Source organism: Panthera onca, chromosome B1 (genome assembly GCF_046562875.1).
Source record: "Panthera onca isolate mPanOnc1 chromosome B1, mPanOnc1 haplotype 2, whole genome shotgun sequence".
NCBI lineage: Eukaryota > Metazoa > Chordata > Mammalia > Carnivora > Felidae > Panthera > Panthera onca.
Window position 1 is genome coordinate 56,742,236 of NC_138342.1, and position 26,562 is coordinate 56,768,797.

Sequence of the window (26,562 nt, forward strand, 5' to 3'; positions counted from 1 at the left end):
GCTTCCCCGGTGCCTCTCTCAGATGGGGGCTGGTTTCTTCCTTCACTCCACTAGACCTGGAGTTTTGATGGCTTTTGATCACCACTTCCAGCCCGTTCTTTCCTTCCACATTCTTGAAAAACACTAGCTTTGAATTTGCCATCATCTATTACACCACCCACCAGCCTGTCCTGCTTCAGTAATCAATTGTCCCAGATCGCTGGTCCTCATTCCTCAAAGGTTTCAGCACCTGGCTCATTATCACTCTCTAACGTTGCTCCTTTCTTTGTCCTTGGCAACTCCAATGTCCACATAGAAAATGCTTCCAAAACCCTATCCTCTCAGGTGCTGATCCTGCTGTCTCAAAAGATCTTATCATCCACCCAACCAACACTTCAGCCTTTCCAGGCATCTCCATCTTGCACTCTAAATCCTTTAAGCCTATTTTGTTGTCTCTAACTTCCCTCATGTCCTTGCTCTTCTCCTTAGCCAAATTAAAGTTCCTGGCCTACCAGTATTAGCACCTCCTTGCTTCTCCTCTCACCCATACATTTCTTCACTCTCCTAGATAACTAGCACCTTCCCCACTCCTCTCACACTTCCAACACCTCTTTCTCCATCTTATTCTCAGATGATGACTTCCTTCCTATATCATCAGGAAAATAAAAATGAACCTTCACAAGGTCCTATCACAATTAGCTATACTCACCTACTCTCAACTATACCTATATATTCTGAACAGTCCAAACTCCTTGCTGAGACCAATTTTTCCATTTGTGTCCTAGACCTCGTGCCTTCTTGCCTACTCAAGGACATCACCCCAACCACCCCCTTCTCTCCTCTCTCATCACTTTTCTCACTGTCCACTAGATTATTCTCAACAACATAAAGGTTTGTTCTTCTATTTTAACAAAGAAAATAAAACAAAACAAAGAAAACCTCTATCAACTCCCCTCATGCATCTCCCAGCTACTGCTCCATATGTGAAAAAGGGTCTACACTCAAGTGTTCTTCTTTCTCCTCCAATTTTCTCTTAAACTCACTCCAACCAGTCTTTAGCTCTAACATCCCAATGGTTGCATTTGGTAAAGTTGATCGCTTTCTCCTACTTGAACCCCTTTCCTCACTTGGCTTCCACAAAACCAATGTCCATTCCTTCCCTTTTTCCTTTGCTTCCCATTCTCCTTTGTTCCTCCTTATCTACTTGACCTTTTAAATGTTGGAATGTCTTTGGATGCCCAGGTGGCTCAGTCAGTTAAGTGTCCAACTCTTGATCTCAGCTCAGGTCATGATATCACGGTTTGTGAGTTCAAGCCCCACATCAGCCTCTGTACTGAGAGCATGGAGCCTGCTTTGTGGTCTCTCACTCCCTCTCCCTCTGCCCCTCTCCCACTCGTGCTCGCTCACTCTCTTTCTCTCTCTCAAAATAAATATTAAACTTAAAAAAAAAAGAAGTTATATATCTAACCTCCTAGTCAGCCCTTATACTTGGATGTCCACCTATACTAAGTTTCTTTAACTTATAGCCAAAATTGGGCTCCTCACTATTCCACATCTTCACCTAGCTCTTCTTACACTCTTTCCCATCTCTATTTATGGAACTGCATCTTCTAGTTACACAGGTCAAAAATCACGGAATTATCTTTGATTCCTCTTTTTCTTTTGTACCCCTCATCTTTGTCAGGAAATCGTATGGGATCTATCCAGAATCAACACCTCACCACCTCTACTACTGTCATCCTGATCTGTACCACTATCAACTGGCACTGGTCTACTTCATCCATCTTTTGACTGGTGTCCTTGCTTTCATCCTTGCTCCACAGTCTCTGCTCAACACAGCCAACTTACATTATGTCACTGTTCTGATCAAACTCTCCCACCACACTCTGAATATAAACCAAGGTGTTTACAGTATCCTACAAAGACCTACATGATTGCTCCCCCGTTGCCCATGACCTCTCATCTCTTACTTTTCTCCCCCTGACTGTTCATTTCAGTCACACTGATCTATTGTTGTGGCTCAGATATGTTCCTGCCTTGGAAATTTTGCACGTGCTGTTCCCTTTGCCTGGAATACTTTATGCCAAGAATTTATATAGCTTCCTCTCACCTCCTTTAAGTCTCTGCTCAAAAGACTGCTGGTGCATCCCTTCCCAGCTACCCAATTTTAATTGAAAATTGCCCCCATCCCAGCACTAATACCCCCTTGCCGTCTTTATTTTTCAGCACAGCATTTATCATTTCATAGAATAGTATATAATTTTCTCTCTTATTTTGTTTATTCTATGTCTCTACTCACTAAAATATAAACTCTAATAGGCCAGGAATTTATTTGTTTTGTTCATTAATACATCACAAGCATTGATTGACAAATGATTGAAAGGTTATTCAAAAAATTATGTAGAATGAGATGAACTCATCCAAATTTCCCTTTCCTTCCTCCTTTCTGTTCATTTATCCTGCAAGTAACTGTATTTCTTTCTTAAATACCCATGATATGAGTAAAGTTTTATTGCTTTCTTACTTGCATTAAAATTTTACATTAATTTTTCTTAACTACAGGAAATTTAAAAAGCTGTTAAAAATACTGTCAAAAATGTTCATGGCTTTCTTTTCTAAACTTAATTTAATTTAGTTCCATTTGGTTTGGTGTCAAACCAAACCAAATGAAGTGGTGTTTTTAATGAGTTTGCAAAGGGATGTAAATACTGGTCTTTAATACAAAAGCTTTTCCTATTCTTGCTTTCCATCCTTAACCCAATCTAAAATTTTTTCACATTCAATTTTATTTAACAAATGACTTGGACTGAGATTGTATGAAATTTCATACAATAAACTATTCTTTACTAAAAAGGAAGTTCAAAGCTTTGAATGGAGAATTGTGGATGACTACAGTAACATGTATGAGTTCCTTATGAAGGTTCAAAACTATCAGCAACAACTTTTTTATTGAGACATGTAAATAAGAATTTCTAGAATATGGAACCGTTTTTAAGTAATATAGCCAGTTTATCCTAAATTAAACTTCCTTTTAAGTAAAGAAAGAATAGTTTATTGAAGACTAACTTATTCAGGGTCTGATATGTACCAAAAATTATAGTAAGATTTAAAATGACATGAGGATAAGTAAAAAGATAATTATTTCTTCCAGGGAGTTTAAATTTATTTAGAATCTTTAGAAGTTTATAATTTAGATAAATACTTCATTTTTTAACATGAAGTCCTGAGTAGTGCTATTATAGAAATAAAAACAAAATTCTACAGAAGTGGGAGAAATTAATTCAAATTGAGGAAATCTGTTAAGATTGTATGGAAAAACAACCTTGAGTACAAGCATACACATAAAATGCATAAACGGACAAAGGCTTCATCTTCATTTGTGCCAGTAACAAGATCTTGTATACTTCACAAAGAGATAAAGAAATAAAGGAGATATTCATTTGTTTAAATGCAGGCCTTTTTTGTGGGACACCTGGGTGGCTCAGTCAGTAAAGTGTCTGACTTCGGCTCACATCACAATCTCATGTTTTTTGGGTTCAAGCCCGACGTCTGGCTCTGTGCTGACAGCTCAGAGCCTGGAGCCTGCTTCAGATTCTGTGTCTCCCCCTCTCTCTGCCCCTTCCCCACTTGCACTCTGTCTCAGTCTCTCTCTCAAAAATAAAATAAAACAAAAATATTGGAAAAAATATATCAAACTATTTAAAATAAATAAATAATAAATGCAGGCTTTTTTTTTTTTTTTTGTATGAGCCAGAACCATAACTATTAGGAACAAATGTTCTTAATTCTTTGTAATTTAATACTTTGCAATAGAGATATTAAGTATGATTGATCTTGCCTATATCTATCTTCAGGCCAGTCGGAGTCAAGAAAGGAATAATGGGTTCAGTCAAAGACGACAGTTGCATTCATCCGGTCAAGTGCTATCTCGATCACAATCTGCTCAAGTTAAGTCTTCTCCAAATCCGAGATACATCTTGCTCCAACATCACCAAAACTTAGCTGGCCAGTCACTAAGTAGATCAACCAATTCAAAATTACTTCTTCCTAAAAAGCAATTTCTTTTAAAGCCATCTATCCCAAAAAAACTGGCAAAACTACAGACTCATCCAAATAAAGCTGGCCAACCAAAACTAGGTCCAACTGAGTATGGTTCAAAAGCTCAAAGTAGGCCTAAGCAGCCACAAGCTTATCAAAATAACCCTATTCAAAAAAGGCCCCATTTCAAGTCAAATATTCACAATAGACCCAACTCATTGTATCCTGGTCCATTATCACACTCTAAACGACAGCCTCAAAAATCCCAATCTCCTCCAAATCCACCTGTTAGAAGAGTGATCAGACCGTTCAAATCTCTTTCAACTTCAATCTTTCATCAAAAACCTCGATTAAACAAACATAATCCTAACCCACAAACTCTGCAAAAAACTAGGCTAAACAAGACACATCCAAATAAATTTGTTAAAAGAAGAACTAGACAAAGGAAGCCTAATCCAAAAGCACTTGTCCAAAATAAACCAGGCCACACCAAAACTAATCTACAACCACCTGGTGGAAGAAAATGTATACAGCCATTTGATCCAAGAAAATTTCTACAACCATCTGGTCAAGGAAGACGTCCACAATCATCTAGTCAAAGACGACACCCATATCCCCTTGATCAAAAGATACCAAATCCACTAATTAAAGTAGGTGGAAAAATTAAGCCTTGTATTAGACCACACATTCAAAACAAACCTGGATCACACTACTATCATCCATATATACCTCTTTCTCCGGGCAACCCACATCCACCTCCCTTCATTCCCAGCCTGCAACCACAGGTGCAACCAACTAGCAAGGTGGTAAGCACCAAGGCCCAAGTCTTAAACACAACCCCGTTCACTGCCATTGCCACCACAACTCCCCACATTATCAGCTCCAGTGCAACCTCAGCTACAACTACAAACAAAATATCATCTGATCTCATCTCCAAAAGTACAAGTCCTTCTGACATCACGGTTTCCAGTCCTAAAATCCAAGTTCCAGCCACCATTCTACCAACTTCTGCAACCATATCTAATGCCCCAGCTACACAGACTTCAACTCCCCTTGTTACAACCACTTCTCTCACTGCCACCATGCAAGGAACCCCTTTTACTACACAAGAGATTACCACTGTACATGCACCTTCTGGAGTTCCAACTATGATTCCCAACACAACCATGACATTCGCAGTTACAACTCTCCTTACCACCACATCGTCTGCCACTGCTGTGCAGAATGCCACTGCTCCCACCAACACCTCATCTGCAGCTGATACAGAAGGGATCACAGCACTCAGCATGACCACTGAGTCAGGATATGAAACAACAGAAATTCCATACAGTGGCACTGACTACGATAGTAACTATGTGTTTGAAACTATACCTTATTATTATGAATAATTTGATGCCTGTAATTCTGAAATTACAGCATTCACCTACACCACTCCAAAACCTGCCTCTACCTTCAACTAAATACCACAATTTTCTAAACCATATTGCCTTTCAACTCCATGATTATGCCTTTTTTTCTCTAAAATAATTTTCCATAGTATTTAGAAAGACATTAAAAATGAAGCAAGTGAAATTATGAAGTATTTTATTATTTCATTAGAAGAGAACTCTGTAGTTAATCATTCTAAAATATTATGCTCTTCTTCCATCTCTGCCTAACACCACTAAGTGCTCAATGAGAGAAGTAGATAATTTAATGTACAAATGCAAACATTTTTAGAGTCACCCTTAAAGCTCAAAGGTTAGTATTGGGGTTGGAGAAGGAGAAGAAACTAGTGAACTTTCAGGGATTTCTTTGAAATTTGTAATTTAATTTGTTCTGGTAGAAAAGAATAAAGAAAACATTGTGAACTGCTTAAAGGTTTGGGTGTGGGATTCAGACTAGTGTTAAGTCTCACTCCTGCTACTTATTGGTGGGATGAACTTGAGCAACCTTTCCAGTCTTCTTTTTTTTTTTTTTTTTTTATTTTTTAATATATGAAATTTACTGTCAAATTGGTTTCCATACAACACCCAGTGCTCATCCCAAAAGGTGCCCTCCTCAATACCCATCACCCACCCTCCCCTCCCTCCCACCCCCCATCAAACCTCAGTTTGTTATCAGTTTTTAACAGTCTCTTATGCTTTGGCTCTCTCCCACTCTAACCTCTTTTTTTTTTTTTTTTTTTTCCCCTTCCCCTCCCCCATGGGTTTCTGTTATGTTTCTCAGGATCCACATAAGAGTGAAACCATATGGTATCTGTCTTTCTCTGTATGGCTTATTTCACTTAGCATCGCACTCTCCAGTTCCATCCACGTTGCTACATAGGGCCATATTTCATTCTTTCTCATTGCCACGTAGTCCTCCATTGTGTACATAAACCACAATTTCTTTATCCATTCATCAGTTGATGGACATTTAGGCTCTTTCCATAATTTGGCTATTGTTGAGAGTGCTGCTATAAACATTGAGGCAAAAGTGCCCCTATGCATCAGTACTCCTGTATCCCTTGGGTAAATTCCTAGCAGTGCTATTGCTGGGTCATAGGGTAGGTCTATTTTTAATTTTCTGAGGAACCTCCACACTGCTTTCCAGAGCGGCTGCACCAATTTGCATTCCCACCAACAGTGCAAGAGGGTTCCTGTTTCTCCACATCCTCTCCAGCATCTATAGTCTCCTGATTTCTTCATTTTGGCCACTCTGACTGGCGTGAGGTGGTATCTGAGTGTGGTTTTGATTTGTATTTCCCTGATAAGGAGCGACGTTGAACATCTTTTCATGTGCCTGTTGGCCATCCGGATGTCTTCTTTAGAGAAGTGTCTATTCATGTTTTCTGCCCATTTCTTCACTGGGTTATTTGTTTTTCGGGTGTGGAGTTTGATGAGCTCTTTATAGATTTTGGATACTAGCCCTTTGTCCGATGTGTCATTTGCAAATATCTTTTCCCATTCCGTTGGTTGCCTTTTAGTTTTGTTGGTTGTTTCCTTTGCTGTGCAGAAGCTTTTTATCTTCATAAGGTCCCAGTAATTCACTTTTGCTTTTAATTCCCTTGCCTTTGGGGATGTGCCGAGTAAGAGATTGCTACGGCTGAGGTCAGAGAGGTCTTTTCCTGCTTTCTCCTCTAAGGTTTTGATGGTTTCCTGTCTCACATTCAGGTCCTTTATCCATTTTGAATTTATTTTTGTGAATGGTGTGAGAAAGTGGTCTAGTTTCAACCTTCTGCATGTTGCTGTCCAGTTCTCCCAGCACCATTTGTTAAAGAGACTGTCTTTTTTCCATTGGATGTTCTTTCCTGCTTTGTCAAAGATGAGTTGGCCATACGTTTGTGGGTCTAGTTCTGGGGTTTCTATTCTATTCCATTGGTCTATGTGTCTGTTTTTATGCCAATACCATGCTGTCTTGATGATGACAGCTTTGTAGTAGAGGCTAAAGTCTGGGATTGTGATGCCTCCTGCTTTGGTCTTCTTCTTCAAAATTACTTTGGCTATTCGGGGCCTTTTGTGGTTCCATATGAATTTTAGGATTGCTTGTTCTAGTTTCGAGAAGAATGCTGGTGCAATTTTGATTGGGATTGCATTGAATGTGTAGATAGCTTTGGGTAGTATTGACATTTTGACAATATTTATTCTTCCAATCCATGAGCAGGGAATGTCTTTCCATTTCTTTATATCTTCTTCAATTACCTGCATAAGCTTTCTATAGTTTTCAGCATACAGATCTTTTACATCTTTGGTTAGATTTATTCCTAGGTATTTTATGCTTCTTGGTGCAATTGTGAATGGGATCAGTTTCTTCATTTGTCTTTCTGTTGCTTCATTGTTAGTGTATAAGAATGCAACTGATTTCTGCACATTGATTTTGTATCCTGCAACTTTGCTGAATTCATGTATCAGTTCTAGCAGACTTTTGGTGGAGTCTATCGGATTTTCCATGTATAATATCATGTCATCTGCAAAAAGCGAAAGCTTGACTTCATCTTTGCCAATTTTGATGCCTTTGATTTCCTTTTGTTGTCTGATTGCTGATGCTAGAACTTCCAGCACTATATTAAACAGCAGCGGTGACAGTGGGCATCCCTGTCGTGTTCCTGATCTCAGGGAAAAAGCTCTCAGTTTTTCCCCGTTGAGGATGATGTTAGCTGTGGGCTTTTCATAAATGGCCTTTATGATCTTTAAGTATGTTCCTTCTATCCCGACTTTCTCAAGGGTTTTTATTAAGAAAGGGTGCTGGATTTTGTCAAAGGCCTTTTCTGCATCGATTGACAGGATCATATGGTTCTTCTCTTTTTTTTTGTTAATGTGATGTATCACGTTGATCGATTTGCGAATGTTGAACCAGCCCTGCATCCCAGGAATGAATCCCACTTGATCATGGTGAATAATTCTTTTTATATGCTGTTGAATTCGATTTGCTAGTATCTTATTAAGAATTTTTGCATCCATATTCATCAGGGATATTGGCCTGTAGTTCTCTTTTTTTACTGGGTCTCTGTCTGGTTTAGGAATCAAAGTAATACTGGCTTCATAGAATGAGTCTGGAAGTTTTCCTTCCCTTTCTATTTCTTGGAATAGCTTGAGAAGGATAGGTATTATCTCTGCTTTAAACGTCTGGTAGAACTCCCCTGGGAAGCCATCTGGTCCTGGACTCTTATTTGTTGGGAGATTTTTGATAACCGATTCAATTTCTTCGCTGGTTATGGGTCTGTTCAAGCTTTCTATTTCCTCCTGATTGAGTTTTGGAAGAGTGTGGGTGTTTAGAAATTTGTCCATTTCTTCCAGGTTGTCCAATTTGCTGGCATATAATTTTTCATAGTATTCCCTGATAATTGTTTGTATCTCTGAGGGATTGGTTGTAATCATTCCATTTTCATTCATGATTTTATCTATTTGGGTCATCTCCCTTTTCTTTTTGAGAAGCCTGGCTAGAGGTTTGTCAAGTTTGTTTATTTTTTCAAAAAACCAACTCTTGGTTTCGTTGATCTGCTCTACAGTTTTTTTAGATTCTATATTGTTTATTTCTGCTCTGATCTTTATTATTTCTCTTCTTCTGCTGGGTTTAGGCTGCCTTTGCTGTTCTGCTTCTATTTCCTTTAGGTGTGCTGTTAGGTTTTGTATTTGGGATTTTTCTTGTTTCTTGAGATAGGCCTGGATTGCGATGTATTTTCCTCTCAGGACTGCCTTCGCTGCATCCCAAAGCGTTTGGATTGTTGTATTTTCATTTTCGTTTGTTTCCATATATATTTTAATTTCTTCTCTAATTGCCTGGTTGACCCACTCATTCGTTAGTAGGGTGTTCTTTAACCTCCATGCTTTTGGAGGTTTTCCAGACTTTTTCCTGTGGTTGATTTCAAGCTTCATAGCATTGTGGTCTGAAAGTATGCATGGTATAATTTCAATTCTTGTAAACTTATGAAGGGCTGTTTTGTGACCCAGTATATGATCTATCTTGGAGAATGTTCCATGTGCACTCGAGAAGAAAGTATATTCTGTTGCTTTGGGATGCAGAGTTCTAAATATATCTGTCAAGTCCATCTGATCCAATGTATCATTCAGGGCCCTTGTTTCTTTATTGACTGTGTGTCTAGATGATCTATCCATTTCTGTAAGTGGGGTGTTAAAGTCCCCTGCAATGACCACATTCTTATCAATAAGGTTGCTTATGTTTATGAGTAATTGTTTTATATATCTGGGGGCTCGGGTATTTGGCGCATAGACATTTATAATAGTTAGCTCTTCCTGGTGGATAGACCCTGTGATTATTATATAATGCCCTTCTTCATCTCTTGTTACAGCCTTTAATTTAAAGTCTAGTTTGTCTGATATAAGTATGGCTACTCCAGCTTTCTTTTGGCTTCCAGGAGCATGATAGATAGTTCTCCATCCCCTCACTCTCAATCTAAAGGTGTCCTCAGATCTAAAATGAGTCTCTTGTAGACAGCAAATAGATGGGTCTTGTTTTTTTGTCCATTCTGATACCCTATGTCTTTTAGTTGGCGCATTTAATCCATTTACATTCAGTGTTATTATAGAAAGATATGGGTTTAGAGTCATTGTGATGTCTGTATGTTTTATGCTTGTAGTGATGTCTCTGGTATTTTGTCTCACAGGATCCCCCTTAGGATCTCTTGTAGGGCTGGTTTCGTGGTGACAAATTCCTTCAGTTTTTGTTTGTTTGGGAAGACCTTTATCTCTCCTTCTATTCTAAATGACAGACTTGCTGGATAAAGGATTCTCGGCTGCATATTTTTTCTGTTTAGCACACTGTAGATATCGTGCCAAGCCTTTCTGGCCTGCCAAGTTTCAAAGGAGAGATCAGTCACGAGTCTTATAGGTCTCCCTTTATATGTGAGGGCACGTTTATCCCTTGCTGCTTTCAGAATTTTCTCTTTATCCTTGTATTTTGCCAGTTTCACTATGATATGTCGTGCAGAAGATCGATTCAAGTTACGTCTGAAGGGAGTTCTCTGTGCCTCTTGGATTTCAATGCCTTTTTCCTTCCCCAGTTCAGGGAAGTTCTCAGCTATAATTTGTTCAAGTACCCCTTCAGCACCTTTCCCTCTCTCTTCCTCCTCTGGGATACCAATTATGGGTATATTATTTCTTTTTAGTGTATCACTTAGTTCTCTAATTTTCCCCTCATACTCCTGGATTTTTTTATCTCTCTTTCTTTCAGCTTCCTCTTTCTCCATAACTTTATCTTCTAGTTCACCTATTCTCTCCTCTGCCTCTTCAAGCCGAGCCATTGTGGTTTCCATTTTGTTCTGCATTTCGTTTAAAGCGTTTTTCAACTCCTCGTGACTGTTCCTTAGTCCCTCGATCTTTATGGCAAGAGATTCTCTGCTGTCCTGTATACTGTTTTCAAGCCCAGCGATTAATTTTATGACTATTATTCTAAATTCACTTTCTGTTATATTATTTAAATCCTTTTTGATCAGTTCATTAGCTGTTGTTATTTCCTGGAGATTCTTCTGAGGGGAATTCTTCCGTTTGGTCATTTTGGAGAGTCCCTGGCGTGGTGAGGACCTGCAGTGCACTTCCCCTGTGCTGTGGTGTATAACTGGAGTTAGTGGGCGGGGCCGCAGTCCCACCCGATGTCTGCCCCCAGCCCACTGCTGGGGCCACAGTCAGACTGGTGTGTGCCTTCTCTTCCCCTCTCCTAGGGGCGGGATTCACTGTGGGGTGGCGTGTCCCGTCTGGGCTACTTGCACACTGCCAGGCTTGTGTTGCTGGGGATCTGGCGTATTAGCTGGGGTGGGTAGGCAAGGTGCACGGGGGCTGGAGGGGCAGGCTTAGCTCGCTTCTCCTTAGGTGATCCACTCCAGGAGGAGCCCTGTGGCAGCGGGAGGGAGTCAGATCCGCTGCCGGAGGTTTGGCTCCGCAGAAGCACAGAGTTGGGTGTTTGCGTGGAGCGAGCAAGTTCCCTGGCAGGAACTGGTTCCCTTTGGGATTTTGGCTGGGGGATGGGCGGGGGAGATGGCGCTGGCGCCTTTGTTCCCCGCCAAGCTGAGCTCTGCCTTCGGGGGCTCAGCAGCTCTCCCTCCCTTTGTCCTCCAGCCTTCCCGCTTTCCGAGCAGAGCTGTTCACTTATGACCTCCCAGACGCTAAGTCGCGCTTGCTGTCGGAACACAGTCTGTCCGGCCCCTCCGCTTTTGCCAGCCAGACTCGGGGGCTCTGCTTGGCCGGCGAGCCACCCCTCCGCCCCGGCTCCCTCCCGCCAGTCCGTGGAGCGCACACCGCCTCGCCGCCCTTCCTACCCTCTTCCGTGGGCCTCTAGTCTGAGCTTGACTCCTGAGACTCCCTTCTGCTAATCCTCTGGAGGTTTTCTGGGTTCTTTAGGCAGGTGTAGGTGGAATCTAAGTGATCGGCCGGACGCGCTGTGAGCCCCGCGTCCTCCTACGCCGCCATCTTCCGGAACCCCTTTCCAGTCTTCAAATTCCTCATCTATTAAAATGATAATGATGTCTCATCTTATAAAATAGTTGAGAAGTTTAAAAGAAATGCTTTTCCTGACATAGGTACCTGAAACGAAGTAACCACAAAATGGTCGTTATTTTCAAAAAATCATGTAGTTTTTCCTTACTTCCCTCCTACCCATGAGTAAGAACGCTCTGCTTTTTTCATTCCACATTAGCTTAGTACTTGGCAGGCAGCATCTCTGCAGTGGGACAGGCCGTTATTAATCTTGAGTTCCTTAGAATCCATTCATTCACAATTGTTAAATCTTGGAAACCAGGCTGCCTTGCTCCATATTAAGAGTCAGGGAGTTCAATTAGGTAGACTCTTCAGTCCTTATTAACTCTTGATTATTATCATTTTCTTTAGTGTGCCTTTCAGAGACTCAATGGCAAATGAATATTAAAGTGAAATATCAGTTAGAGAATTTAGATCATATGAATTTAAGTTTCACTTCTGAGACATATACTATAACCAACTCTGCCCTCTGTATTGTTGATTCTGCTTTTAAGAAAGGACAATAAAGTGAAATATTTTGGAAAATATTTGTGTCATGTAATTATGTCACATGTTATGTAAACTGGATGAAATGTAGTACTGAAAAAGAAATTTTTCTAAATTTTTACTGATTTTATTTCTGAAAACAGGTGGCTAAAATGTCAGTACACACACCCAAAGCACCCCAAGGCACTGAAAATTTCATTTTTGTGTCTTTACCTAATTTCTTAGAAAAACTACATGTAAATTCCACCTAAATTAGAGAGACTCAAAATTATTTTTATTCTGAAAACAGTTCTCTCTCCTCTGGGTTATCTGTGTTTAAAATGTTCTCTACTTGGATAGTACTCATTTAAAGTGGCAAAAAAAAAAAAAGTTATTTTCTTTCCTCTCTAGAGATTTAAGGATTTCTCTTTTTCATGTCAATCAATGAAAGATGTCAAGGACTTCCAAATTATTTATTGCCATCTGGACTTTTATCCCCATATAGATCTATATATGCCCTGTTAGAACCAGATCTCCCATGCTCCCCTCAACTCCTGCCTTTCCATTTTGCTCTCTGGACTCAAGGACAGGTCAGTCATGAGCAAAATACCATTCAGAAAGTTCCTGTCATCCGATTTCCCTAACTGAGACTGGGTTCCTCCAAGTAGACTTTCCAGCATCAACTGCTTTTTTCTCATACCGCCAGGAAGCACAGGACCTGAAGATACGGTATATGGGCACCTCCTAACCACTACTAGATTCTTTTTCCCTCAAAACCCATAACTCCCTTAAAGTGTGTGTGATCAGAGTTTTTTGCAGTTACCTGTTCTTCTCCCAGTCTCTCTTCTAGTCACTGAAGATTTTACTTCCCAGTTCACTTTTTCTCTACCATTCTTTTCTTTATCATTTATCATTTGCTTGGTGACTCCAACAATCACAAAGGAGATTCACTTAAGACATGGCCTCAGTTCTTGAGGCACTTGGGTGGCTCAGTCAGTTAGGCATCTGACTCTTGATTTTAGCTCAGATCACAATCCCACAGTTCATGGACAGAGCCCCATGTCAGGCTCTGCGTTGACAGGGTGGAGCCTGTTTGGGATTCTCTCTCTCTCTGCCCCTCTCCTCTGCTTATGTGCTCACTTGTTCTCTCTTTCTCTCTTCTCTCTCTCAAAATAAATTAATAAACCTTAAAAAAAAAAAAAGAACTCATATCAGTTCTTTCACCTCATGTCCAATGATCCTTTCCTCCACCCCACTTCTCCACTCTTTCCCATGATCAAACCCTGGCCACCAATTACTGGACCTCTGCCAAAATCCCAATGTCAAGCTTTCTATTTTGTAATCACCATCTTCTATTTTTCCAACTCCAGTACTTCCAACCTCAATAATTCTTTGGTATACCTGGCCTTTAATCAATTCACCTCCCCAGCTGTCCCTTTGGTCAAGGTCCATCACCTCCCTTCCATTCCTTTGTCTCTTCTTTCTCTTCTTACTCAACTTATATCCCATGGCCCATCGATATAGTAATACATTTTTATTTACATACACTGAACTCCTTCTTTTATGTATACACATTTTTACATAAAACTCCAATTTTTCACAAATATAAGGTGAACTTCAACATCACTTCATATGCCCTTCTAACTTATAAAATTTTAGACACATATATATTATAACCACACTGTAATGAGACAGTAAGCTTATAGGACCTGAAAAATAAGATCTACCAAGATCTTCCCTTCTATCTATAACTTGAACCTGGTGGTTGCACCAGGGTTATTGCTTAATTTCACTGAAGGCAACATGTCCACAAATGTGGCTGTCCCATAGATATCAGTCAAAAAAAACAAGTATATTTTAAAACGGGAAAATAATGTGGAGAAAATGGATATTGAGGCTAATAATTCTGCCATCTGAATGTACTTAATAGCTATAGCATTGGGAGAGAGTGAAAGTATTAACCAAACAAGATTGAAAGTAAAGCAAAATTAGAAGAGCAGAAGGAGACCCAAAGCACAAAACAAAGTCTAGAATAAGAAAAATGTCAGGGAAAATTAGCAAGTCTGAAGTCAAAGTTGAAGATGGAGAAAGACAAAACAAACTACATCTTTCAGTAAACACAGTAAATATATGGTAGTTCTCTGATGGATACAAATGCTTGCTGGTGGGAGAGTTTACAAAAATACTTTTACTATTGATGGAAATCCAAAAGATGTTGACAGGAAGTTGAAGAGCTGAAGTTAGAAAAGAGTTAGGATTTTAGGAAAGAAAATAGAGATTCAGTCTGTGTAAAGTACATAAAACCATGAGGACAGATTAGCTCCTTGAGCATTATTTACAGAACAAAACAGGGATTGTTACTCTCTTAGTACCTGTTATTTTCTCACTAGCACTTATCACAATTATATGTTTTCTTAATCTAATAAAAATTTAATTACAGATTTTTGTATGTTTACTTGCTTTCTCTGTCTCCTTCACCTGTATATAACCTCCAAGAGGACAAGGAACATGTTGTTTGCTCTCTACTATATCCTCAGTGGAGCAGAGCAGAATCTCAACACTTTTGTGGATAGACAGAATATGTGGATATTTGTATCCAGGCAGGAACAGAATGAGCTTTGTGGTCAACCCCTCCAAAAATTATTTAAGGCAATGAAAAGTCAGCTTTCAAGTGAATATATACCTGACCTGACAATTCCTCCTTCTCAGTCTTCCCAGGATAGAATGATGCATAAACTCTCCATGAGAAAACATTGAAACAATCAGGAAGTTAGGAAATGATGTGCACAGTTACTTCTTCTCTTCCTTTACCCTTTGAATCTCCATCTTCTTTGGTTTTTCTCACAAATATTACATCTTACTGCCAAAAGCCTAGGCTGTCTTCTTCTCCAGCTGTTCCATAATTTCCGTCTCTGTCTCAACCAAAATGCCTGTACCCTTTGTGGTCTGGACACAATGCCAAAATAACAGGCCTACCTCAAATAAGCAAGGCAAAAAGCCAAAGCCTCATGTTAATGTTGGACTCCTTATGTGATTCCATACACTTCACAGAATCACTGAATTCCACAATGAAAGCACATGAAAATACATATTTAAGATTATTCAAATCTATTGCTGAATTTAGTTGTTGGAAGAGGTCACCAAGAGGACGTGACTACTTGTTGATCCACAAGATGAATCCAGGCCAATTAGAGACTCTTCAGCCCCTCCACCGTCCTTGAAATGTGCCCTCTGCTTGACTTTCCACATGAAAGCCCTTGACAGTATATGTGACTGATCCCAGTTAAGGCCTCTATAGAAGCTTTTAGGATTCAGACAGGTTGGCATGGCAATCTCCTTGTCTTGCAGCCTCCCAAGATAAGCTTCGTATGTAAGTTCCCTTATTAAACCTGCCACTACCAGTCTGGAGTGCCCTGTCTCTTTCTTTGGTCTCTCCTTGTCCTCCATATATGAGAGCCAGTTTCAGATTTCACCCAGGAAGCTCCCAAGGATGAAAACCAAAACTCGTTTGGGGCGCCTGGGTGGCTCAGTCGGTTGAGCGGCTGACTTCGGCTCAGGTCACGATCTCGCGGTCCGTGAGTTCGAGCCCTGCATCGGGCTCTGTGCTGATGGCTCAGAGCCTGGAGTCTGTTTCAGATTCTGTGTCTCCCTCTCTCTCTGCCCCTCCTCTGTTCATGCTCTGCCTCTCTCTGTCTCAAAAATAAATAAACATTAAAGCCAAAACTCGTTTAGTAGCATATGTGATATTTGACTTTAGAATTAAGTCATTGTTGTAAAAGCAAGAAGAAAATGACACATTTAAAGGTTTAAATCGGGAACAATTTGTCTTTGACCTTCACCACCTTATCCCAAAGAACCTCTATGGGTTAATAAAACTCAGATCTCCTTCCTGACACAAAAGTAGACTAATGCCAGTTGAAAGGTTAACAGACTAAAAAGACTGAAAATCATAAATGAGCCATTTACTATAAAGCATGGGTGTTTATCTAACCTTTTTATTAACATGCTCACCAAAGGTGACTGAAATGCCAACATGGTTTATTGTCAGTCCACTAGCCCTGCTTTGTTGAAGATAAGCGTTGATCTTCCTTTACATGTTAAGGAAAATCAGTATTTGTATACATCTTTTTAGTTTTCCATTAGCATTATAATTTGGGAATCCTTCTCTATCCCACAGTTAAGATACTCCAAGGAGACATCAGACTACTGTGTTATCATATCAAATCAATAACCATAAATCTTACCTACACAGGAATTACCAGTACATCATCTCAAACTTCTTAATTAAGATATTCATAACATATATTTAAATAGGAAAGGTCTAGGGGATGCCTGGGTGGCTCAGTCAGTTAAGCATCTGACTTTGGCTCAGGTCAAGATCTCCAGTTCGTGGGTTCCAGCCCTGTGTTAGGCTGTGTCCTGACAGCTCAGAGCCTGGAACCTGCTTTGGATTTTGTGTCTCCCTCCATCTCTGTACCCCTCCCCACCTCTCTCTTAAAAATAAATAAACATTTAAAAATAAATAAATAAATAGGAAAAATCTAAAATTTTTAAAGGAGTTATTAAGTCAAAGATTGCCTATTTTTAGCAAGGAAAAATTTCAATCCCCAAAGCTCCAACTGGGTGAAAAAAGTGTTAGTAATAAAATCCATTAGCCATTATGTATAGTAGACCTTATCAACTGTGTCTTCCCCCACTGAGAGTCCAGACAAATTATGGGAGCAACATGATGGAATTTTGCAAAACAATAGAGTCTCTAGTGGATAAAATTTTAAAAGCTTTGAGTAGGTCCTGACTTACCATTTAGAATTATTTGTTTCAATAAACTGTACTTGAAATAGGTAGCTTGTTCTGTATTTTTACTTTCTTCTACTACTTACCTTTACATTTAGTCAACCCATGCAACCCACTTTGAAATATGTAGCAGAAAAATCAAGGTCCTTCTGGTCATATAGGTTGCAATTACTCACTAGTTATTTAGGTACTTTGGACAAATTACTTGATTTCTTTCAACCAGAAATTTTCTAGTAGAAAAAGGGGATAATAGTACCTAAATAGCCTAGAACAATACTGGGGCACAGTAGATGTTCATTTAATTTTAGCTCCCTTCAGCTATATAAAAGCAAAGTGATAATGCTATTGTCAATAGACTTTAATAGGAAATCAAGGCAAAGCCATACACTTAAAATAATCTGAAAATAATTCAGAAAGAGTCAGGCCCTAGCTATATATTCAAAGAAGTTGTCCAAGATATAAGTGGGGGAAAAAGAAGTTTAAAAATAATATATGTACCATAAATTATATTCTGTTAAAATATTGATATTGTTAATAAATGTTGTCAAAGGATTTTAAAATATGTACAGGGTGCCTGGGTGGCTCAGTCAGTTAAGCATCTGACCCTTGATTTCTGCTCAGGTCATGATATCCCAGTGCATGAGTTTAAGCCCCACATAGGGTTCTGTGCTGACATAACAGAGCCTTCTTGGGATTCTCTCTCACCTTCTCTCTCTCTACCTCTCTTTCTCAAATAAATAAATAAATAAATAATATTTTTTCAAAAAAGAACATCACAGAAATTATGCTGGGTTATTTTTAAAAATAAATAAATAAAAATATGTACAAATATATATCAAATTTTTAAAAATTATCCTTTTTAAAAATTAAAAAGAAGCAAATGTGTTTATGGAGGACTTCAACTTTCTACATTATATACTTCTCTAATATCTAGATTGTTTTAAAAGTATTCACTATGAGCATGTGCTGTTTCTATGATTAGAAAAATTAATAATAAGGGGTGCCTGGGTGGCTCAGTCAGTTGAGCATCCGACTTCAGCTCAGGTCATGATCTCACAGTTCGTGAGTTCAAGCCCCGCATTGGGCTCTGTGCTGACAACTCAGAGCCTGGAGCCTGCTTCAGATTCTGTGTCTCCTTCTCTCTCTGCCTCTCCCTCTCCCTCTCTCTCACTCTCTCTCTCTCTCAAAAATAAACATTAAAAATTTTTTTAAGAAAAATTAATAATAATAAGATATTTAAAAATAAAGCATTTTAAGGAGATTCTTTTTTTGCTTATCCATCTATGATCAAAAGAAACCATACGTAGATTCACAAAAGTCAAGTCTCAAGTTTAGCTTCACTTTTTCCAGGAAAACTATTCAACCTTCTACTTTCAATTTTATCCCTCCCAAGAAATGTTCTACATTATAATAAGTTCATAGTAGGAGTTCAACAAACTGCTTTTCCCTATCTTTCACTATCTTTCCCTATCTAAAGATCACTTCTTTAGAAGAAATTAAGCAATCAACTAGCTGAGCCATCTTCAGAGAAGAGGAAAAATAAATAATTCTACCTTTGAACTATACCCTTAGAGGCTTTAGATTCTCTTACTTTTTGTCTATGCTGTGTATGACATGAGCTTCTATGTACTATAAATCATTAATAAATATTTTTGATGGCGTTAAGGAAAATGATGATTATGGTGATGATAATGATCAAAATATCAGAAAACCTGTAAGTATTATTATCTTCATTATATCACTTTTTCATTGGATACGCTCCTCAGCTGCTCAGTGAATTTGTTATCCATGACTTCTGGATACATCTGGAAAATTACCCTCTGTTTTAGTTCAAGGGAAAATAACTTTAAAATGTACTGAGGGTCTTTATATTATACTTTGTGATATTGAGGAATGTATAATTTGGACTATTCTGAGCTATGTACTTGGTCCAGGTAAGACAGTTCCCAACATTTACCCACGCTAACTATATGAAAGACTAGTTCAACATTTTGTGTGTGTGTGTACATCTAGACCTAGAAAGATATGCATAGTTCCCAGAAGATGGACTGCTATGAAGCTCTGAGTGATGACTGGGATGGCCTTAATACTCCCCTCCCCTCCCCTCCCCTAAACTTTAGACAAGTTTTTTTCCTGAGTATAGGCCCTTGACCTCCCTTTACTTGGAGCATTTTCTTTAGAACGTTTAAAATTGCCAATTCTTCTCCTGCCACTTTGAAAACTAGATAAAGGATCTCACAGTCTTTTGCCAGTTTTACAGCACCTAAAAAGCATCTCTTTGAAAAGTAATCATCCAGAAAGAAAATGTCCCTATCTCCTAGTCTCTGTGGGAAAGTAGGAGCCAACGACCAAGTCTAACTACCTAATGCCAATTAACAAATACAGGTGGGCTAATCACATTGACCAGCCCTCCCCTACTTCAGTGTCCTCCAATACTTTCCCACTGGTTCATCTCAGGGCTTAAAAACCCTTGTTTCAGTGGAGTTGAGTTAAATCTCTCCTCCTATTGCAAAAGTTTTGAATAAAATCTTCCCCGCCTGTTTAGCTCTATCCAGTGTAATCTTTTCTGACAACCAAGAAGTTAATACCTCTCTTAAAGGAAGTCACTGCTCTCTCTGCTGACAATCCTGATTTGCTGACCTCCTTCTGTAAGAAAACACTGCTTGATTTACACAATTCCTGGGTTGAGTCTTTCTGACAATACATACCCCATGACATTTGTTGGTATTACCGTCAGAAAAATGTAATACAGGAAAAGTAACATTCAGGAAGAGTCCCGTATGTTTAAATCAACCTATATATTTTACGCAATGCATGCAAAAGAGTTTGTTGGTGCTTAAAAATGTGATTCATTAAAAATGTGAAACTCATGTTTCAGTCATTCCTAAAACCTCCTCAAAAGCCAGTTTAAGCTAAAAATGTATCATTCAGATCTACAAAAAAGTAAATTTCAAGTAATAATGTGCTTTGTGCTTCTCAAAATATATTCCATAGAAGAGTAGTTGTGTGAAAATAAACTTTACAATTGAATAAGTTCGAAGTATGTTAAAGGAAACATATTCATTTATTCTAGGACTTCTGGAACACTTGGACACGCTGCAGCACTGTGAATCTCCAAGAAGCCTTGCAGTATGTAGCCACTCCAGAACTCATTTCAACCAAGAATCCCTTTTTTATTGAGCATCCTGTGGAAAGAGTAACTAATGACTGAAATAGGAAAAATATTACAGTCCATTAACTGCACACTTTCCATGAGACTAGCACTGTAATGGACATCTAAAGTTATGCTCTCCATCCATGACAAACTTTGGCTCTGTTTTGAGACAAGAAAAATAAAATTAAGGAGGTTGCTTTTGTGGCTTTTGAGATCTTAGAAAAAACAAAGAGTAATTTGCAATCGAAAGTCTCGAAACAAATTAGTTCTCCTAAAATATGCATGAGTAAACAATCCTTGATTTTTCAGTAAATTATCTGGTTTGGGCTTTTAGAGTCAAGTCGATTCACTACTAGGATTAAAAATAATAGAGAAATAGGTTTAAAATCCTAAACTTCTAATCAAGGAGTTCCAGAAAATCTGATTTGGGGTCAAAAACCATTACAGAATATTGGGATGACCAACCTGTATTTTTGTATCCTTTGGGTAAATACCTAGTAGTGCAATTGCTGAATCGTAGTTCCATTTTTAACTTTTTGAGGACCCTTCCTACTGTTTTCTAGAGTGCCTGCATCAGTTTGCATTCCCACCAACAGTGCAAGAGGGTTCCCCCTTCTCACCCCAATGTTTATACCAGCATTATCAACAATAGCCAAACTATATAAAGAGCCCAAATGTCCATCCACTAATGAATGGATAAAGAAGATGTGGTATACATATAATATTGAGTATTACTCAGCCATCAAAAATAATGAACTCTTGCCACTTGCAATGACATGGATGGAGCTAAAGTATATTATGCAGAGAGAAATAAGTCAGTCAGAGAAAGAAAAATACCATGATTTCACTCATATAGGGAATTTAAGAAACAAAACAGATGAACGTATGGAAAGGGGAGGAAGAGAAAAAGAGAGGGAAACAAACCATAAGATAGAGAACAAACTGAGTGCTGATGGAGGGAGGGAGGTGGGGGATGGGCTAGATAGGTGAAGGGTATTAAGGAGGGTACTTGTTGTGATGAGCACTGGGTGCTGTACGTAAGTGATGAATCACTGACATCTACCCCTGAAAGCAATATTGCACTGTACGTTAACTAACTGGAATTTAAATACAATTTTGAAAAAAAAAAAAAAAAAAGCAAAATCATAAAAAAAAAAAAAATGATGACCAAATTTTCCATTAAAGTTATTTCTCTTCAGCATCCTTTTTTATTTACAAATAGGTTTTTATTTACAATTTGCAAAACTATTTCCTATTGTTTTCATTTCACTTTTTATACAGAATTTTATTTCTGACAATTGAGAAGAAGGGAACTGGTATTCAAGGCTTTAGAAAAACTGCGCACCAGCCTCTTGCAAAGCATGGCCTTGACATAGGCGCCCTCTGCTGGCTGTCCTCCTGAAGTGCAGATTCTGGTCTTGGTGTTTGGTTTTGTTTGCCTACTGTTTCATTCGCTTTGTTACTTTATCTGCTATTTTATTTGAGGGATCACTGCGTCTCTTTAAAAGGTACAATCTAGGGGTGCCTGGGTGGCTCAGTCAGCTGAGTGTCTGACTTAGGCTCAGGTCATGATCTCACGGTTCGTGAATTCAAGCTTCACAGCAGGCTCACTGTTGTCAGCACAAAGCCTACTTTGGATCCTCTGTCCCCCTCTCTCTGTCCCTCCCTCGCTCACATTCCCTCTCTCAAAAATAAAAAATAAAAAAATAAAAGATACAATCTAAGAAATCTAGAAACCTGCAGTTTAGAAACGACAGCAAACAACATGCTGTATCATATTTTAAGTAGGTGTGACACAGGATGTAATCTTATCCTTTAACTTGCTAATTGTTACTGATGCACAGTAGCACCTACCAAGAATATAGAAGAGTGTGGATATGCTAAAAGAGTATGGACACCATCAGCCAAAGCTTAAACAAAACAAAAAGACCTCATCCAGACATAGTTTCTGAAGATCAACTAGATGAGAAACAGTTCTCTTACCCAGAGTGAAAGCAGGTCACAAAGAATCTTCCAAGACAAACAGATCAAACCCAAGAACCAACTGGGGGTAAATAGTGCCTCTACCAAAGATTATGTTGAACAAGAGACAATAAGAAACATTCTCACAGATGCCACAACTTTGTCAGATAGCTTACAAGACAGTCCTGGAGAACACGTGGATGTTTTACAGTTTTTCTTCACGTTTTCTCCAATTTATGTTAGTGTCAGGCATGTATTAGGAACAGTACTCATTACTGATTGGTTAATTTTATTTCTTCACAGAATTTCAAATGTAGAAGGGGAAAGATATGTTGCTTTCAAATCTGGCTACAGTGTGAGCCTTGGAGGAAGTAGCATTCCTTTTAGAGAAAGAACTTCTTTTAACACTCTTTTGATGTTGCACAGATAGAATTGAGAGCTAATCTGTATAGTGGGATATGAACAAAGAGGGAAAAATAACTCTACATATTAATATCTCAGAAACATCAAATTTCTGCTACTAATCTTCAAAAGAGAGAAGGTGGGGACCTGGAGATAGGTTATCTAAACTACTCTCAGTACCATCTAATCTGTATAGGTTTTTGAGCCCCAGGAAATACAGAAGTCCCCTGTATAATTAACTGGTGATACTGACAGTCCATAACCCCACATGCTTAGAACACAGACACTAGCAATCAAGAATTGGAGAGCCAGCAGTGGTAGGGGATGGAGGGAGAGAAACTTTTCACTTTCATGAAGAAGTGACCTGTTATTACTTTAAGGCCAGGAGCAAAGGGATCCAGTGAACATGTCCTTCCCGCAGGTTCCAAACTGCTGTCAGCTTAGCTTTGGGTCTCAGACCCTAAACAGAAAATAAATATTAAGAATTTACTATATGCCAAGCATAATACTTGATGTTCAGAGCCATAAAAACCTTCAACTCTGTAAGGTAAAGATAAAGTGCTTATTTTATACACAAAGAATTTAAGGATTAGCAATATTCCTTAATTTGCCTGAGGATATCAGCCAGGAAGTACCAAAGTCAGGATTCAAACACAAATGTGTCTGATGTTAATATGCAACTGCTTTTTCCACTATACCAAATTACCTCATTCATTCATGCAATACGTATTTATCAGGTGCCTATTATGTGCTGGATACCAACATAGCGGTGGAAAAAAACAGTGTACTCACTTTCCTGAAACTTGCATTTTAGCCAGGAGAATATGCAAGTAAATGGTACATAAATAAAGTCATTAGAAGTGGTGATTAATACTGTGAAGGAAATAAGGAAAGTGGTGTGATGGAAGGGGATGGAGAGAAGTTCCTTAGACACTGGAGTGTTCAAGAAAAGTTCTGAGAAGAAGATGTGTAATCCAAGAGCTAAAGGAACCAGCCACAAAAAGAAGTCTAAAGTGGCAAGGACATGATGAACTACAGGAAGATGAGTACCTGATGAAGTTAACAAAAAACTAAATTATTTAAAGACTTTTTCTAATTTAAAATATTTAAACATTTAAAAAGATTATAGACCATAGTAACAAGTTTATACTTCACTCAAAATTCAATGAAAAGCCACTGAGGGTTTTAAATAGGGCAAGACATTATCAGCATGTTCTATAGTAGCTGCGTGGAGATCAACATGTTCTAGGGAGGAGCCAAGATGGCGGAACAGCATGGAAGCTTTTTGTGTGTCTCGCATCCGTGAAATACAGCCAGACCAGCACTAAACCATCCTACACACCTAGAAAACTGATCGGAGGATTAACACAACAATCTGCACAACGTGAACCACAGAATTCAGCAGGTACGTGATGCAAAGAACTGAACTTGGGGAACAAGAAGCCCCGAAAGTTAGGGAACACTTTTTGCAGGTGGAGAGAGGACAGAGACTGGGGAGTGGGAGGAGCATAAGGGAAAAGCATCCCTCCCCAAAAGCAGCTGGAAAGAAAGTGGAAAATTGGAAGCAGCCACAGAGACTAAACTAAAAAGGGAGAAAGGAGAAAGGAGAGGGTTTAAATTCCATTAAGACTATAAACAAAGGGAGCACAAAGGCTGCAACCCCCGCAGCTCGATACCTGGTGGTGCTCTGGTGGGAAGGGCGAATCCCCAGGAACAGAGTGGGGTCCGGGAGGTTCTCGGGCCACACGGGGAAAAGCGGTTCCACTGCTGGAAGGACATTTGGTAGAGACTGTTGAAGCCACCTGGTCCCAGCAGACCCCGGGAGGCAGCCACATTTGCTGGTTCTGGGGCAAGGATGTTGAGGGTGAAGCCTGGTGTCAGATGTGTGTTGCGATTTTCCATGGTCCCTGAAACACTGAGGCTACACTGTCCCGCGATTTTTTGGGGGGGTGGGCTGGCACCTGGCTGCAGTCTCGGGGCACCCGCAAAAGCAGGATCCAGCGGACATTCCTGGGTGCAGCCGAGATTCGGCCATTGCTCATTCAGCCATCGCTGGGTGAGACCCTCCCGCAGAGGGGCAGAGAGGGTCAAAGCCGCAGTCCTTCAGAAGTAAGGGGCCGGGGAAAACCAGCTACATCTGAGACAAAACTCGGGAGAGAGGTACTGCATGGGGCCTGGTCACGGAGAGTGAAAAAGCGGGGAGTGGACTACAGCTGAAGACAGAGGACCGGTGCACGACTGCTGATGCAGAACAGACTGTGTGCCTGCGAGGCGCCATTTTTCACCGCTCCCGCGCATGTGCCTGCGCACCTACGAACACCGCAACACTCCACCCCAGTAGGCTACCAGCGCCATCTAGGGGAGAGCGGAGCTGTTACACCGAGCCCTGCCCAACTGGGCCAGCTTCGCTCTTCAAGAAGGAACCTCATCACCGGCTTAATCTATGCACTATAAAGAGCTACAAGGAATGACCTCTAGGGGAAAACAAAGCAATTTCACTCCTACTTCAATCTGTTAGCAGGTTCATCTATTCAATTTTTTTTCTCTTTTTCCTTTTTCTCTTTTACAATTCTATTCTTTTTATTGAATACAGAAAGAGAAAAAACTCATTTTTATTTTCAAGTTTTATTAAAAATATCTGTCTTTAATTTTTATTACTATATTTTTTACTTTTGTGTAAATTTTCTCAAATTCTATTTAATTACATCATTTTATTTTAGTCTGCTTCAGTGTACTCACCTTTTCAAATTTTCAATTTCCTATTTTTTCTTTCATTTTCTCTTTTCTCTTTTTCATTTCTTTTTCCTAAATGCAGAAAGAGAAAAACTTCATTTTTAACTTCAGTTTCTTTTAAAACACTTATTTAATTTTTATTACTATATATTTTGCTTTTATGTAAATGTTTTCAAATTCTATGTTATCCCCATCATTTTATTTCAGTCTACTACAGTGTATTCACTTTTTCAAATTTTCAAATGATTTCTTTTTTTTCTCTTTTCCTTTTTTCTTTTTTTACCTTTTTTCTCTTTTTTGTTTCTTTTATTTTTTCTTAAATACAGAAAACAAAAAAAATCATATTTCTTTTTTAATTTGTATTAAAAATATTTTTCTATAATTTTTTCTACTATATTCTCTATTTTGTGTATTTTAGTCTACTTTAGTGTATTCATTTTTTCAAATTCTCAAATGATTTACTTTTTTTTCCTCTCCCCCCCTTTTTTTTTATTTTGTTTCTCTAATCTGTCAACCCACTTTCTACACCCAGACCAAAACACACCTAGGATCTACCATCATCTATTAGATTTTTGTGTGGGTGTGTTTTTAATTATTAAGGTTTAATTTTTTATAACTTTAATTTTTTTAATTTCAATTTTTCTACCTCATTAATTCCTTTTCTCCCTTCAAAATGACAAAACGAAGGAATTCACCCCAAAAGAAAGAGCACGAAGAAATGACAGCCAGGGATTTAACCAACACAGACACAAGCAAGAAGTCCGAACCACAATTTAGAATCTCAATAATAAGAATACTACCTGGAGTCAAAAATAGATTAGAATCCCTTTATACAGAGATAAAAGAAGTAAAAAATAACCAGAATGAAATTGAAAATACTATAACTGAGCTGCAATAGCAGATGGTTGCCACGGCAGCAAGGATGGATGAGGCAGAACAGAGAATCACCCATATAGAGGACAAAGCTTATAGAGAATAATGAAGCAGAGCAAAAGAGGGAAATCAAGGCAAAAGAGCACGATTTAAGAATTAGAGAAATCAGTCACTCATTAAAAAGGAACATCAGAATCATAGGGGTCCCAGAGG